The sequence below is a fragment of the Arvicanthis niloticus genome, chromosome 8 (genome assembly GCF_011762505.2).
Source record: "Arvicanthis niloticus isolate mArvNil1 chromosome 8, mArvNil1.pat.X, whole genome shotgun sequence".
Lineage (NCBI taxonomy): Eukaryota > Metazoa > Chordata > Mammalia > Rodentia > Muridae > Arvicanthis > Arvicanthis niloticus.
The window spans coordinates 620256-638085 of NC_047665.1; positions in this window are offsets into that span (position 1 = coordinate 620256).

The window sequence follows — 17830 nt, forward strand, 5'->3', positions numbered from 1 at the left end:
AAAAAAAAAACAGTATTTGAAAAGTCATTAGATTTAATTCATAAGATTAAAATATTATGATGAGATCAAATTTGGGGGATTATAAGAAAATTAAAGAGGATGTGTAATTATTTAATCCTCATTTAAAGTGTTCTTTGTGGAATATTTGTACTTACAATATCAGTTATAGACTCAGGTGTTGAAGGAAGAATATATAATTTAGTAATATCAAATAACCTCATCCCATAGTAAATTTATTATCCCACAATTCCAGAAGTCAGAAGTTCCAAATCATAGTATTTGTCTGGGTAGTTTCCTTTTGACAATTCAGAAAAGAATTCATTCCACGACCCTTCCTAGCTTCTGGTAGCCTGAGCATCCTGAGCATATAGTTGATTCTTCTTGTCTCTTTCTCTCTTTTAAACTATTTGTGCTGGGTAGTTTTATGTCAACCTGACACAAACTTAAGTTATTTGAGAGGAGGGAACCTTATATTTTTTTAAAAAATGCCTCCATAAGGTTACACTGCACACAAGCCCATGGGGCATTTTCTTAATTATTGACTGATGGGGAAAGGCCCAGCCCATTTTGGCTGGTGCCAACCCTGGGCTGGTGGTTCTTAACCACAGCACTAGGGAGGCAGAAGCAGGTGGATCTCTGGTCTACAGAGCTAGTTCCAGAACAGCCAATGACACACAAAGAAACCCTGTCTTTAAACTGTTTCCTCGAAAAAAAGGAGAAGAAGGAAGAGGAGAAGGAGGAGGAAGAGGAGGAAGAGGGGAAAAGGAGGGGGAGGGGAGAAGGGGGAGGGGGAGAGGGAAGGGGAAGGGGAAGAAGAAGAAGAAGAAGAAGCAGAAGAGGAGGAGGAGGAGGAGGAGGAGGAGGAGGAGGAGGAAGAGGAGGAGGAGGAGGAGGAGGAGGAGACAAAATAAATAAAGTTCAGCAAGCCATCAGGAACAAGTTAATAAGCAGCACCTGTCCATGGCCTCTGCATCAGCTCTTGCCTATAAGTTCCTGCCAGGCTTGAGTTCCTGACTGTCTTTCTTCCAGTGATGAACAGTGATATGGACACATAAGCCAAATAGACCCTTTCCTTCCCAAGTTGCTTTGGTCATGGTGTTTGGTCATCACAGCAATAGTAACCCTAACTAGAACACTATTTCTGTGCTTATGTATGTATTTCTCATTTATGAGTATGTGGGTGCCCTCAGAACTCAGAAGATGTAAGACCCTCTGGGGCTAGAGTCAGACAGTTGTGCATCATCTGATGTGAGTGCTGGGAACTGAACCTGAGTCCTCTGCAAGAGCAGCAAGTGCTCATTTAACTGCTATAAATCTCACAAGCCCCTTTCTTGTCTGTTTATACCATCTTCCCTCTACATGTTTCTGTGTCTGGACCCAAGAATCCTCTTTACAGGAGCCTGGCCATGTTGGATTATGTCCACACTTGTGAACTCACTATAGCTGAACCTAACAGTTTCTATTTCTAAATAGGATTGTATGTGCAGGTAATGGGAGTTAGATATTCTGCATCTTTGAGGGAGGAAAGGAATTCAATACATACACAATATGATAAGGAGCCTCCTAATTTACATATGATTCTGAAACTTTCTGGTATTTTTTAAGACTTATTTGTGTATGGGGGGGGGAGAGTCAAGAGAGTTTGTGCCAAGCAGGTTTATTAAAAGTACAACATCTTATATACTATTTGCAATGAGAAATAGGGCAGAGTCAAAAGAAGCTATCAATGGGGTACAATCAGCATGAAGCTAGTCATATATATATATATATATATATATATATATATATACATATATACATATATGTGTGTGTTGCATGTGTGTGTAACATATTTGTATATATCTGTTCAAAGGTATGTGTTGTGTTCATGTGTGTGTGCATACTGTGCCAGAGGTTAATTAATGTCATGAAATGTCTTCCTAAATTACTTTCTACTTTATTGAGGTAGCTTCTCTCACTGAACATGGAGTTTCAGTTCAGATAGTCTAGCTACCAAGCCTACCAGGAGGATCCCCGATCTCTTACTCCTAAGTACAGAGTACAGGTGGGTTACAATGCTTGCCCCAACTCCAATGTTCACACTTATGGGCAAGTGCTTTATTCACTGACCCATATCACCAGCATGCTTGTAAGTTTTTAAGGAACACTACTCAAAGTATGCTGGTTCCATCAGTGCTCCAACACAGGCCAGGCAGATGCCTGTCCCTTGACAACCTCCTAAGGCAGATTGCCAGCTGCACATTCCACTTTTCTCCCACAAGCTGTCACTCAAAGCCGTGCCAGCTTCTGTCTTGAGTGTGAGGTCCTCTGGAGGTACATCAAACACTGAGCTGTTTTCTTCCCTGCAGCACTGTGGCATCCATCCAGCGTGCATTTGTCATGCTGCAAATCAGAAAAAAGGAAAAGAAACAGTCTTTTTAGTATCTTGAAAAAAAAAGAATATCAGAAAAATATCCATTCTGCCCTTCTCTCCAAGTCAAAGCTGTGTGTTAGGTTTTTCCACCCAGTTTTTCTGTTCTATGCCAAGTTGAAGAAACATCTATTATGATTGAAGTGGCATAGCTATTTATGGTTCTAGGCTTGCCTAAGATGCAGGGACTTCTTGGTTTTTGAATTCTCATAAAATCTAACTATTGTTAAGTTGGTCTCTCTGGTCGAGGAATGAAGCCTGGGCTTCCTAGTTCAACACCTTGTTGATATCACTCTCTATTTTCTGTTTATTTCTTAACAAATCCCATAACGTTTCCTTTGGCCCCAAAGCACAGCCCACTTAATCCCATTGTTAAACTCATTATAATGGGGAAAACAGAGGCTGCATTCTGCAGGCCGTTGCTTGATATTTGATTTTGTTCCCATTTCAATGTAATAAGTTTAAGGCTGGAGATAAAATGTGATGTCTACTTAGTGGGACAGAAAATGAAAAAGCACAGAAAGAAAAGGTTTTATGCTAATGAAAGTTGTTCCCATTAACTACACACACACACAAAAAAAAAAAAAAAAAAAAAAAAAACAAAAAAACAAAACATTCAGTTTAGAACCCAACAAGCAGCAAACCAGGCATTCCAGCTTTGTGACTCAGTGTGAAATACTGGGCCACGGAGTTCCATGAATTTTGTGGGGTTTTTTTTCCAGTAAATAATGTTATCTCTTCCATTAAGTGGGCATGAGTGTTCAGTGAGGTGTACCGTTTCTGACAGGCCAAATAAGATGGCCAAATTGAATTTGATAAAACCTACTGTAAGTAGTTTGAGTTGATAAAAACTACTGTAAGAGCCACAAAAAAAGTTCAAAATATACCATATGCATACATAAAAAATATACAACCCAAAGAAAAATTTACATGTGCTTAAATGTTTACATATCTTATATCTACCATTTATGTCTATAAGGCAACTAGTTGCCTCGTGTAACTATTTCAGACTTTTGCTAGCTAAATGTTGTAATTAGTCTTATATTTTATTTTCTATTAAGAAAATTATTTTAACATATGAAGCCTGAAAAATATGTCAGGTGTTTAACTGACTTGCCCATATCTGAAAGACTAGAGAGATAATGACGAAAACCAAGAAGTATTAAATAGGTCATGGGCAATCAAGGTGAAAAAAAATATCTGACAGTTTGATGTCACAGTCAGCTTTACCACAGTAAGTAATAGTCAGTAACACAAGGCTATTGACCTGTCTCGATGACAAAAGAATCTGGTCTTACATATAAGATTTCAACCTTTAATGTACATTGAGTCAGCCGCCTAGTGATTTTGTTTTGAAAAAAATCTCAAATGATACTGTCAATTTAAATAATTAATAAAATTTATCCTTCAGATCCTGACATGTACTTTTCTATCCCTCCTTTCCTCCCCCTCCATCCCTCTCCCCCCCTCTGTGCATGTTTATAGAGGCTAGACGAAAATCATGAGTATTACCTTAAGAACCACCACATGCCTTTTAAGATAGTCTTTCAGTGGCCTGGAATTCAATAAGTAGGTGAGGTTCACTAGCCAGTGAGCCCCAAGGAGCCACATGTCTCTACCTCCCCAGTGCTGGGACTGATTATAAACATATGATACATGCATGCTTTTAAAAACTAACAGAGGGTTTTTAGGATTGAACCTCAGGTGTGCCAGGCAAGGACTACCCACCCAGGTTTCTCCTTACCTATCTACTTGTTCCTCCCTATGGGAAAAACAAACCAGTTTCAATACAAATGATTTTTGAAAGCTTATATTGAAACAAATCTTCTCACTGAGATTCCAGGTTCATCCCAGTCACATGGGTGCTGAGACTGTAAAGGGATATGACACCTTCCTCATTAGGGAACCCTACATTTAGCTTCCCTTACTAAGAACCTGCCCATTCTGGAATGTTGCAGGTTTTGTGCAGGCAACCACAACTGTTGTGAGTTTGTCAGTGCAGTGCAGAAGGAACTGCTTTCACGCAGGTCCTCCCCAACCTCTCCCACTTTGGTCCTCAGGGGAAGGGCGATACAGTTGTCTCATTTATGGTTGAGCACTCCACTGGCACTTATTTCTTCCACTTTGACAAGTCCTAAGAACCTTTTTTAAGTGGTATGCAAATATAATTTGTAAGTCCCCCATTTTATTAAACAAGTACAAAGAAAAGCTAATGTTTCTGGTTTTTGATCATCTTAAACTGTTAAACCAAGAAGAAAAGTCTTTCTCAGTTGGATTCTTTGATTAAGTGGCCATTCCTTCTTTCCTGTAGCTGTTTAACTTACTCAAGCAGGGAATTTGATTTATTCTTTGGGGAGGTCAAAAATAAAATTACAATAAAAATAAGATAAAGAACAGATTATATTTAACCTAGTTTGAGCATTACTCTTTCCCTCTCAATATATATGTACATGCATTAAAACATCAAATGGTATTTCATTAATATATACAATTTTGGTTTTATGAATTGGGTAAAGAGATACATTTAATTTAAATTTTAAAAATAAAATTATAATTTTTAAGCATGAGAAATAAGACAGAACTCTTCAAGAATCCGCAGTGATAATAGCCCAATTACAAACCTCCTTCCTGGTTCTGAGCAGGCTTATTAATGTTTTAGAAGTTGCTTTGGGGGCTCAAGCAAAATCCTTTGAAATGTAATGTTTTTATATACTTACAAAAACATAATCAGTTGCATGTTGTTATTAAAGTTTCTTCTGTGGCCTTCATTTATGGAAAACATAGCAACATGTAAAATAAGAAAAGCACAAATAAAAAAATCCTCCATCCAAAAAAAAAAAATTAAGAGCCCTTTCCTCATGAAGGACAAGTAGTTTCTGATGAGACTTGATTGACACTATGAAGTCTGTACACCTGGGCTGGTGTTCTTATCATTTTAAATTAGAATATGAATTGGTGCTGACAAGCCTGTAAATGCTTCAGGTCTTTAAATGCAGCAAAATTTTCAGTCTTGCAAACAAACTTAATTGCAATATACAATAAAATTATAGCTCAGATCCCAGTTACGAGGTTGCAAATTCTAGTCAAGTAACAAAAGATCCCAACCACCTCCCTGTAAATGTTTGTATTCACTTCATCAAAAGACAAAAGTGGAACAGAACATGTGAACATTAAACACTGCTGCAAATGTGATAAGCATTTATGCTCCCCACCCTATCCCCTGGTCAAAGACAAGTGTCATCATATTATGGAAAACTTGGTCAGGACTTCACACTCCTATCAAGGTAGTAAATAAAGAAGACCAAGTATTGTTTGTTCTAGGTAGACAAGATCTGCATTTTATTAGAGAAATTATTTTAAAAATAGTTTGGATTTTCAAAAATTGCATAGAATTTTATTTTTAATATTTTATTTTTAATATCTGTATGTGTGTGCATCTCCGTGAATTTGTGCATGCAAGTGCAGTACTGCAGAGGTCAGATGAAGGGATCAGACCCTCTGGAGCTAGAGTTTCAAATGACTGTGAGCTGCCTGATGTGAAACTGAACTCAAGTGGACTCCAGAGCATCACATGCTCTCCACTGAACCATCTTTCCAGCCTCAGGCTTGATGTCAAATGCTTCAATTCATCTGTATTCCTAAATTATACTACAGAAAGTGTTTGCAGATGTATATTTTTTAAAATGCACATTCTTATTGTAGACAATTTGTTAGCTATAGATACTTGTTAAATCTATGAAAACAAAAACATTTTCATCACTGTTAGAATTTTGCAAAAAAAAAAAAAATGTAGACCCACACAATGCTGGTTGTTTGTACAGCTATTGCCATTTCATAAACTCAAAAATTAATTACATTCTGAATAATCAGACATTTTCAAAGCCACACACACACACACACACACACACACACACATTGTACTCAGAACTTTACATTCCTCTAAGGTAAATCATAGAACTGTGCAAAATACCTTTGGGTTTCCCACCAGACTGTGATGTTAGACCAAGGCTAGGAATATAGTAGTATTGTCTATGTGCTTGCTTGCTTGCTTGCTTGCTTGCTTGCTGGCTTGCTTGTGTGTTAGTTTTCATTGTCAACTTGGCATAATCTAAAATCACCTGGGAAAGAAGTGTAAATGAGGGATTGTCTAGATTAGCTTGGTTGTGAACACATTTGTGGGGGATTATCTTGATTAGTGGGAAGACTTGTGCACTATGAGTGGTGCCATTTCCTAGACACAAGGTTCTGGATTATAAAAGAATCAAATTCCTGTGCCGAGGAAGCAGAGACAAGAGAATCCTTGAAGCTTCTGGTCTAGCCAATCAGTGATCATTAGCCAATCAGTGATCACCCTGTCTCAAACTAAAAACTGAAGGGTAATAGAGGAAGACATGTGATATTGACCTGAGTTTCCTACACAGGCACAGGCACAGGCACTTAACACATACACAAGGGGGAGGGGAGGAGGGAGGGAAAAGGGAAAGGGGGAGGGAGGGAGGGAGGGAGGGAGGGAGGGAGGGAGGGAGGGAGGGGCAGAGAGAAGGAAGGAGAGAAAATGGGAAAGAGAAAGGAGGGGGAAAAGGGAGGGGGAAGGGAGGGAGGGTAGAAGACTCTATAGAACTGATTTTGCAAGCAAAGATAGTAATAAAATTTGAGAGTCCAATGTGAAATGGAGAATAGATGTTTGTTGGTCTTGTCAGGGTTTTCTGGAATCCCTGCATACTGTCTGCATAAATAGCATCTCTTTCTTCATTGGGGATGCTACCTTCATTTCACTACTACTTGGATTCTTACCCTCTTAACTAGAATCAACATCACTAATCCTTTTGCTTTCATAGCTTGGAGAATTACTTTCTACTCACTAGGAAGACCTGTGCATTGGGAAGGAAAATTTGTCTGTGTTTTACATTCTTCCTCCCCAGTACTAAGAATAATGACTCATACATGGAAAGCTCTTATCAGGTATTTCTGAATGAATAACTTATAGTAATATTTCCCCAACTTTTTACAGTCTGATTAATTGGGGAAAGACAGACACTACAAAAATCCAGAAAAACAAACAAATAAGAAGAGGCTTATTGTGGTGGTTTTCATGTGCAATGTCTCTTGTGGACTCATGTATTTTCCAAATTTGGTCCTGAGCTGGTGGTTCTGTTTTTAGAAGATTGTGGAAGTCACTGGGAAGGAACCTTAAGGTTCTGCAGACCTGCCAGCCCTGCTTCCTATCTATTGCTTATTGGCTATGGAAATATGTAGACAGACACTTGTTCTACTGTTGCTATGACTTCTCTGCCATCATGGAAGGTATTGTCTTACCCTCTTGTAAGTTGCTTCTTGTCATGTATTCTTATATGGCACTTCATTATTGTCTCATTTTTTTTAAGTTAGGAAAGAGTTCTAAAAATCTGTGACAAGAAAAGGAACTGTATGCAATTCCAACTTAACCTTTCCACACCTCACTTACAGGTGCCTTGCTCTCTGCTGCTGTAAGAACTGATCATTACTCAGTGATTTAAAAAACAAAAAGTGGAATTCTCACATTTTCTGCAGGCCAAAATGCTGAAATCAAGTTGTCAACAAGGCCACACTTTCTGTTGGTTCTTCACTGCTGTGACTTGTGGCTGTATCTCCCAGTCTTTGCCTCTATGGTCACATTGATTCTTCCTCCTCTGTCTCTCATAAGGACATGTGTGATAGTAATTAAGATTAGTCTGGCTAAACCAAAGTAATCTCCTCCTGTCAAAATTCTTAATTAAGAACTGAGAAGATGGTTCAGTGGGCACAAGCATGAGGATTTGAGTTTGGGACCCAGCATCCATGTAAAAAGCTGGACATATCTGTGTGCATATCTGAAACGCCTGTGGGAGGGGTGAGGACAGAATGATCACTAGGGCTTGCTAGATGCCAGCCTAGAACCAAGTTCAGTGAGAGACCCTGTCTCAAGAGAATAAGGAAAGAATAGGACACCCATCTTCCTCTTCTCACTTCCACATGCACACAGAGGGGTGTGCATACCTGCAGGGCCATGTGTACACGCACACACACACATGCACACATACACACATGCACACATGTGCGCTCGCACACACAATGTCCCATGGTCACATCTGCAAAGAACTTGCTCCAAATCCAAGAGATCAGGACTTGATATCTTTGGTGTCTGTCATCCACCCATGTCAGTCATTAGTGAATAAAACAAAGTTTAACCGGTGCAGGTGCTTTAGAGAAACTCTCTTGGTTGCATCCAGATGCCCAGCTCCTAATGCTATTTGACAGACCACATCATTTGCACAGTAGTTTGTAATCTGACTGTGATATTTGCTCAAAAGGGCACAAAAAGATGCAGCTGGTCTAAAGGGCAGCCATCAGGTAGGGAGGGAGATCTGTTGTAGGGAGAGATGAGCCTTGAGTAGCACTGTTTCCTTACTAGGTACACGTGGACTATCAACTGCACCGTGGTGTATGCTGAATTCCAGCGCTTACTTTGCATCCAGATCATTTATTGTTTGTTCAGGTCCTGCTCTAACTTTTTGCCCTGACCTACACGGCTCAGTTCTGCCACATAGCGAGACAATATCCCCCACTGTTTTCTGTGGCACTGACATGACAGAAAGAAATATTTCTGATATCTCTTTTCACAAATTACTTCCTCACTCCTTTCAAAATTTCATCCAATAAACCTTCTTATAATGAAATCAAGAATAACTTGCTTTGATGGCCTATTAGAATGTGTTTCTATCATTTTCAGCAAAAGAAAGCAAAGCAGATGCTTAAAGTAGCCTTTGGTAGAACCTTTGCACCTGTACCCACAAAGAATTAGTTTGAGAACTCCTTCCTAACTTAAAATTTTTAGAAAAAAAAATGACACAAGAATAGAGTCAACTTTTTCCAATTTATTCCTAAGTTCTGTTAGTGTTTTTCTATAAATCTTCTCAATCTAGCAGTTACTTATGCCATTCATCTGAAATCCTCAAATTAATTTAGCCAATTAAAACAAGGATTTTGGTTTTCAGAGGCTAATTTAGTTCTTCAAAAATTGGTTCCACAGAATCCAACTTAACAGCTGTCAAAACATATGTTTGATTTTAAATAGGTGGCAGCTTAAGTTTGTTTTTTTATAAGAATAGTTTTGGGCTGGGCACAGAGGCAGATGCCTGTAAACTCAGCACTTGGGAAACTGCACTATGTGATAAGACTGTCTCAAAGACAAAATAAAACATAACAAAAACACAACAAAAGTTTAGTCATTTCATAACTTGTTTCTGACTTACCTTTTCTAAAGGAGGAGTGTCAATTGTCGTTCAATACTTCCATTCAAACAGAGGACTTCGAAAGTTCTGCAAACAAGGTCGAAATTAGAAGAAAGCCTTTGGGGATTCAAGAAGCAAAATGGCTTACTAAACTGTAAATGGGATGACATACACGGTTATAGAAAAATATAGTAAAAGTTTACACTTCCTTCATTCAAGCTGTCACACCATGTGGATCCTGTCACTTTACCCCCTCTTCCTTACTTGCAGTGATATTTTCAAATATCACTGCGAACCACATCCTTGGCCACCTACATGCATTATAAACTCTATTCACCTGCACACATTCTGCATATTTGCCATGAAGTACTACGTTGCTTAGTGCCAGCTACTATAAGAATAACATTCTTATAGCATAGTAGAAATATAAAAATATATAAATTATACCATAAGGAATGTACAATAACAAAAGGTTAGTGGTGATGCAGAGAGATGACTCAAAATCAGAATTGTAGATAGTATATAATGGTTTAAGAAATACAGAAGAGAATGAGACAACTTCATAGGTCTGGGAAGAGGAAAAGATCGTTACTAATATCTAATTGACAAGATGTAGAATCACCATGGAGATATGCTTCTGGAAGAGAACTGTGTCTGTGAGGGATTTTTCTAGATTAAGTTAATACAGGTAAGAGGACCTATCTGTGTTTTAATTCTCAACTTGACAATCTAAAATCATCTGGAAAGGGAGTCTAAATGGGAGATCGTCTAAATTAGATTGGCCTATGATATATCTGTGGTGATTGTCTTAATTTTGTTAATTATGATACCTGCCCTGAGTTAGACCATTCCCTGGAAAGTGGATGGTGAACCATATAAGAGTAGAGAAAGAGGTGAAGTAGCATGCATGAACTAATTTGTTTTTCTCCACTTCTTGACTATGGAGGCAATATAACTAGCTGTTTCTGCTACATTGGGTAATCGAGCCTTCACAGGACCAAGGGCCTTTCCTCCCATTGATGCCCAACAAGGCCATCCTCTGCTACAATATGGCTGGAGCCATAGGTTGCTACATGTGTACTCTTTGGTTGTCCCTGGAAGCTCTGCAAGGGTGGGGGGGCCCTCTGGTTGGTTGATGTTGTTGTTCTTCCTGTGGGGTTGCAAATGTTCAAAATCCTTAGTCATTAGGAAAATGTAAATCAAAACAACCCTGAGATTCCACCTCACACTAGTCAAAATGGCTAAAATCAAAAACTCAGGTGACAGTCGATGCTGGTGAGGATGTGGAGAAAGAGAAACACTTCTCCATTGTTAGTGGGACTGCAAGCTGGTACAACCACTCTGGAAATCAGCCTGATGGTTCCCCAGAAAATTAGACATAGTACTACCTGGGGACCCATCTATACCACTCCTGGGCATATACCCAAAGGCTGCTCCGACATATAATAAGGTTCCACTATGTTCATAGCAGACTTGTTTATAATAGCCAGAAACTGAAAAGAACCGAGATGTCCTTCAACAGAGTAATGGATACAGAAAATGTGGTACATTTACACAATGGAGTACTACTTAGCTATTAAAAAAATGACTTCATGAAATTCTTAGGCAAATGGATGGAACTAAACAATATCATCCTGAGTGAGGTAACCCAATCACAAAAGAACACACATGGTATGTACTCACTGATAATTGGATATTAGCCCAAAAGCTCAGAAGATATAATTCACAGACCACATGAAGCTCAAGAAGGAAGACCAAAGTGTGGATGTTTCAGTCCTTCTTAGAAGGGGGACAAAAATACTCATGGGAGGAAATACAGAGATAAAGCATGGAGCAGAGACTGAAGGAAAGGTCATCCAGAGACTGTCTCACCTGGGGATTCATCCCATATACAGTCACCAAACCCCATACACTATTGTGGATGCCAAGAAGTGCTTACTGACAGGAGCCTGATATAGTTGTCTCCTGAGAGGCTCTGCCAGAGCCTGACAAATACAGAAGCAGATGGTTGCAGCCAACCATTGGACTGAGCACAGGGTCCCCAATGGAGGAGTTAGAGAAAGGACTGAAACTATTTCTTAATCTCATCATGTTTCTGTGTTTCTACTTTCTTCTTCTAGCACATCAGTCTGGAAGTAAATATAAAGGAAGCTGAGCAGTTCAGTGGCCCTGTTAGCTTCCCTTCCTGGTCGTCCTCTGTATGCCCCACCCACCCACTTTTTCATGGCTTCTATAATTACTCAATAATTGGAAGCCTGTTGCTAGTGAGAAAGACCAGAGGAACCCATCTCAACAGTGTATACTAACACAGTCATTAAGCACCATTCAAGTACCACTGAATACTATTGAAACACCATTAATTTTAAGGGTAGGTCTTTGTTCTGAGTGTTCCTTTTAAAGTTTCCTTTCCTTTTAAACAAGCTAAGTTGTGATTTGAGGCAATTTGACACTCTGACAGTGTTCAGATTCTTCCCTAGTGCCTAGCTGCCCTTAGAGAGAATTTGAGCCATATGTCCCTTCTTTTGTAGCCAGAAACACTGCTCTTATAGCATCCCAGATACTTGGAGGCCACAATGCCTTCAGACAGATGCACTAAAATCTTTGCTGCTGGCTGTTGAACCACAATTTTGACTCCAGTATAGATTATTGAAGCCTCAACGGCTTCACAAGCTTATTCTAAACCTGTATGCGATCACAATCCTTGATAGACTCTAGCAGTCATTTTTGTGCAAACAAGAAGTGGGTGTATATCCTCTGGTGTCCCAGAAGAACTATACAGTTGCATCATTGGACTAATTAAGAGGCTTCTTTCAGGTGGCCTTTCTTGCCTGCCTTTGCTCCTTTCTCATTGGTGGGACTGATGGACTTGGTAGCATTGACAGGAATGACAGAAGCTGTAGAGAGGTAGAAGTACTCAACATAGCCAGCAGTGGCAGCATCATGGTGAAATGGGTAGCTGGATCATTGAGAAAGAAGCTAAGGCATAAACAGTGTGCATGAGAGACAGTGGAAGCAGTAAAGAACCAGAGACAGGTCTTTAAAGTAAAGACAGTAAAGAAACTGCAGGTCTCAGCCATTCCAGTGTGATATGAGCGAGTACTCTAGAGTTATGCCTGCCTGCTGTCACGTTTTCTACCTCATGGGATAACCTTTTGGAATCATGAACCCCAAATTAAATAGTTTCTTTTATAAGTTGCTGTAGCAGTGAATTGTTAACCCACTTTGAGCTCCCTCTTGGCAGATGATCGAGCCTCTAGCCACCTGCCTGAGCTCTCTGAATTCGAGAATGAAACACACACATACACACACTCCAGCTTAACTTTTAATATGCCTAACTAGCTCAATGGCTGCGCACTTCTAAATCTTCCTGAGGCTAGGACACACTTCCCCGTGGTACTCCTGAGTTAACATTTTCTAAATCTACTTTTTATCTTTGGTTCCTCAGACCCAAGTCGGGAGAGGGAGGGTCCTGGTGCTGCTCTCCTGGATGCTTACAAGTCAGTGGGCCTTTAATAATTCAATCTGTTCTTTTCCTTCGGCCCCTTGCCCATGCAATCTAAAAGTCCCACCTCCATCTCCCTGCCCATCCATTGGTTATATGACAATTCTTTATTACCAATAAAAACCAGCTGAGAGCTGGAACCCTCAACATCTGGAAGTGCAGCTTTTGGGAGCCATATTAAGACAAAACATCATGGTGTTTGATCACAACAATAGAAAAGTAAATACAGCCAGGAAACACAGAGATGAGTTCTGGTTCTCATGCTTTCTCCCTTTTTCTTTTTTCATTCAGTCTGGGACCCCAGTCCATGCAAGGATGCTACTCATGTTTAGGGTTATTTTTGCCTCTTTAGTTAAATCTCTCAAGAAATATCCTTACAGTGATGCACTGAGACATGTTTCTTAGATGATTCTAAATTTAGTCAGTTGACAATGAAAATTAACTATCAAAACAATACAGAAATATTGGGGGTGTCTTTGAGAATAATAGACTATCTATTTCGTGATCTAGGACCCCAGATACTCAATGGCCATCAAAGCTGTCCTGAGTCTGTGGTTTTTGGGTTACTGTCTGGAAATTTCAAAGAATGAAATCACAGAGAGTGATATGGGAGCTGCTGTTCTGGGGCCTTTTAAAAGGACTGATGCTGAAATTGGTGTGAGGTATGAAGAAGAGAATGAGCTAGTCAGTCCATTTGGCCTAACTATGAGAAGTCCAGGTGCCTCTTTGGGCAGAGGTGCCCATTTAAGAGATAACAAAGAAACAGGAACCAGAACCATCTTCTGGTGGTTTTGGCCTCCAGCAAGGAAATTTTCAGAACCATTTCTGGGGGTTCTTGCTTCCTCCCCAAAGGAGATAGTTAATGGTTCCTATCTCCTGCTCTCACCAACAATCCCAAGCCTGTCTAGTTGATACCCAAACACTATTTTAAGCTACTACAGTTCACACTTGGTCTCATCTTCATTATTTTCCAATGGTTGTAAAGAGACATCATGACCAAGGAGATTTACAGAGGAAATAGTTTATTGGGGCTTATAGTCTCAAGGATAGTCCATGGCCATTATTATGGTAGGAAACATGACAGCAGGCAGTCAGGCATGCTGCTGGAGCAGTACTTCAGAGGTTTCATCTGATCCAAAAGTAGGAGGCAGATAGAAAGAGCTAACCTGAAATGGTATGGGCTTATGAAACCTCAAAACCCACGCCTAGTGATACACCTCCTCCAAACTCCACCTCCAAATCTTTTCCCCAAGCAATTTTATCAATTGGAACCAAGCATCCAAATATATGAATGTACAAGGGCCATTTTTATCCAAACCACAATAGCTTCCATAGGTTCATAGCTACTCAAAACAAATATTATTGGTGTTGCACACACACACACACACACACACACACACACACACACACACATACACACTCAAAGTAAACTAACTCAGCAAAGCAATTTTCTCTTCCTTGAGTGATTGTAAGCCAGGCAGGATTCAAACTAGGCTAGCACATACATAGGGACAGGAAATCCACTTAATTTTTGCTCTAGCCCAGGGGTTCACTGTCTCTTTTTCCCATTGGCTTATGGATGACTTCACAGTCTTTGACAACTGGCTAGTTTTAAAAGAATATATGTAGAGTAAATGAAGTAAGGAGGGAAAGATGTCAGCTGGTCCAACTACCAAGCTCTGGGATATAGCAAGGTCTTTGTGTAAACAAAAGTTTCACCATGTTGAGAAGATTAAAATTAAAAGTATGCTCTGAGACTCAAGGCAGTTGTGAGACCTCCTTCAGTGGCATTCTGAGTTCAGGTTCCTTTCAAATGAATTTGCATTTTTATAAGTTGGAGTCTTTGATGGATGTGACCTTTCCCTTTTAGGTACCCTTCCTATTATCCCACTGCAGAACCTATTTCTTCTTAATTGCACTAATCTCCTTAACAGTTATAGCTGTGTTTTTTTTATCTGCAACCTTAGACTCATTCAAACTCCTTTACCAAACTGTACGTTTTTCATGTCTAGTGTTTTACACTTGCTGCTGCACAGTGAACCGTTACCAAGACACAATCTCTGCTGTCTTAAAATTTCGTGTGCCAAACAAATTACTCTTTAATTCAGCCTCAAATTTTCAGGATGCAGACAGAATGCAATGCACCTTTTATAACAGATTATAACACAAATGACTCCTATCCAAGTTTTCAATAGAATCATCATTTCCCTCTAAAATCCCATGACTAGGACTCTACTGCCTGCATTTCTCCTGGCATTCAGGTCTTCTGAGATCTGACCCAAATAGCTACTAATCACTGGTGTCTGTGTTCTAGACTTCTTTAACCAGAAGCTTTCTCCCCACTCCCCACCATGTTCCTTGGTGAACTAGTTCTGAAGGGCTGCAAGCCATATGGTCAGATTTATCACAGTTATAACCAGAGTGCTCAAGGGCCACTTTTCTGTATTTGTTGCTTTTCTCATTTCTGTGAGAGAATACCTGAAAAACTAAACTTAAGAAAGGAAGGGTTTATTTTGCATCATTGTTTGGGGGGGGTCCATTAGGTATGGCAATGAAAGAAGGAGCAGTCTGGCCACGTTGAGTCTGTATCCAAGAGACAAAGAGAAATGCTTCTTCCTTTTTATTCAGTCCAAGACTCCTATACACAAGATGATGTCACCCACATTGAGAATGAGTCTTTTCTCCTCAGTCAAATCTCTCTGGAGACACCTTCACACCCTCACACCCTCACAGAAACACATCTAGAGGTATGCCTTCTTACTGATTCTAAAATCCAGTCAGTTTAACCACAAAAAAATGATTATTTCAGATTCCAAGTGCTAGAACTTCTGGTAATTAAAACCCAGAGTAATGAACCTCCAATCTAAGTACCTAAAGCCATAAGTCTCCTTAAGCTGGAAACAATAGCCTGTAGTCTCAGGACTTATACAATGACAGGTCTGCCAGTCTAGAACCTATACCAAAGACTGTCAACATTTTGCCAGCTCATAATTTTCATCCAAGTAGAGAACAAGGACCCCAATCAGTTGATTGACAGCACTACGAAGATCAGGTACAGAGTCTGTCCATCAAACCTCAGTGATTTGTCTGAACAAGGATACAGCAACTTCAGCTCTTACTTGGGTTTGAGAGGAATTTTTTGTTTTGTTGTGTGTGTGTGTGTGCGCGTGTGTGTGTGTGTGTGTGTGTGTGTGTGTGTGTGTGTGTGTGTGTGGTTTTTGGTTAGTTGTTTGGTTGAATTTTTGTGTACTTGAAGTTTGACAGAAATATATTTTCTCTGTCATGAGAAAGCCTAAAACTCCAGCTGTTTTAGCTTAGTGAGGAAAATGGTCAGAAAGCATAAAGTCATTATATCCAAGATTGAAACCTAAATAAAGAGATAATCTAACATCATCACAATGCTGACCTCAGAAGACAGGTTTCACTAAATTCCCCCAGACAGTCTTATTGTTAATTTAGTATTTGTCAACTACAACTAAAAATTTCTGACTAAAATAAGCATTGCTATCCTAAAGGGAAGTGTTGCAATCAGTTTCTTGGAGTTGTCATCAAATAACATCATGAACTAGATGGCATAGTACATGAAATGTCTTCTCAGAGCTCTGGAGGACTAGAGTCTGAAGTTAGCTCTACAAGGCCCTGCTCCTCCTGAAGGGTCTAGGAAGGAACACTCTCATGTTCATTTCTAGCTTCTGGTGTTCACTGGCAATTCTTGGCTCATAGGTACCCTACTTCTAATTTTGACCTGTGTGACCACATGCCTTCTTCCCCATTTACCCGTATTTATGGGTCGCTAAATTATCATCTCTTCATAAGAATAACTCTCTTTTTGTTTGGTAGATATAATAATGCAATATAAACATCATCTTAGCATTACTGTATTTGTAAAAACACATTATTTTCCAAAAAAGTCACAATGCCAAGTGACACAAACTGAAATTTGGATCTGGATGAGTGAAGATATGGTAGACAATTTTGAAAGGACTTGAGAGTGCAAAACTTCTATGGTGCTTTGTAGTAAGGCATTGAAGTAAGGTATTGCTGGCTTTCTGTCAAGAGTCAACCTAAGAATGTCCAGAGGTGGAAAATTCAAGGAACTTTATAGAAGAGTCATAACAGTCAATTTTATTGGATGTTTTCCAAAAAACTTCAATAAGGTCTAGTAAATGGGGGCAGCTTCAGTCCAAGTTAACCAAGCCATACACATGAGTTGAACAGAAATGCAAACATATAGAAAGAACCATCCTCCTCATGTTCGAAAATCCTATCAGAAACATCCAACCTATGGATCACAGTCCCCTTGCCTCCCAGGATAGGATGGTGAAGATACCTCAACTCAAAAATAATATATTTACTGAAAACATGAGGGTTTTGTGTGTGATTTTTTTTTTGGTAAGTCAATTGTGAAGTTCTCAAGTATGAACTTTGTGGGTGACTATACTGTATTTCAGTGTTGAAAGATATGGTATGAATGCTAGACCATGTGAGGACAATAATTTGATAAATGGAAAGGAGACAACTGGGAAGTGGATACACAGAATTTGCTCCCCAGAACAATTTCCAAGTAGCAGAAAAGTCCAATGCAGATCCAGACTCAAATGTGGTTTTTAATGATTCCCTATCCCTGGGACACCATAATACTATTCTCTCTCTTCTCCAGAGCTCCAC